Here is a 358-nt window from a genome sequence, read left to right on the forward strand (position 1 = left end):
CCAAAAAAATCCCTAAGATAAACAGAAGTCATTCCCAAAGATAAGAATGGAAGGGACGCGTTTGGACTGTGAAACGCTCACAGGAATAATTGATGACGTGATGCCAAAATTATCTCAGTGGTATTGATTTTCTGAAGACAAACGCGGGCCTTACAGTGAACAAGGTCATTGGCAATATCCAAGAGAGGCTTTCGTTGAGTGAGAAAAGTAAGGGGGGGGGGGGATTGTGAATGATTATGGATTTGGATGATAAGGATGATTTCATAGCGATCATGACAGTAATATGTAATGTTGATTATAGTGAGCCATTAGTGATAACAGCAGTCATGGTAGGAATGATAATATTGTTCCCGTCTGT

The 358-nt window shown here is 40.2% G+C and overlaps 1 protein-coding gene across 1 annotated transcript in view; it reads left to right on the plus strand.

Moving 5' to 3' along the window:
- Positions 1-358, plus strand: part of LOC119593658 — a 15450-nt gene that overhangs the window by 13081 nt on the left and 2011 nt on the right. The window lies entirely within an intron of this gene.

This window comes from Penaeus monodon, chromosome 32, assembly GCF_015228065.2.
Source record: "Penaeus monodon isolate SGIC_2016 chromosome 32, NSTDA_Pmon_1, whole genome shotgun sequence".
Lineage (NCBI taxonomy): Eukaryota > Metazoa > Arthropoda > Malacostraca > Decapoda > Penaeidae > Penaeus > Penaeus monodon.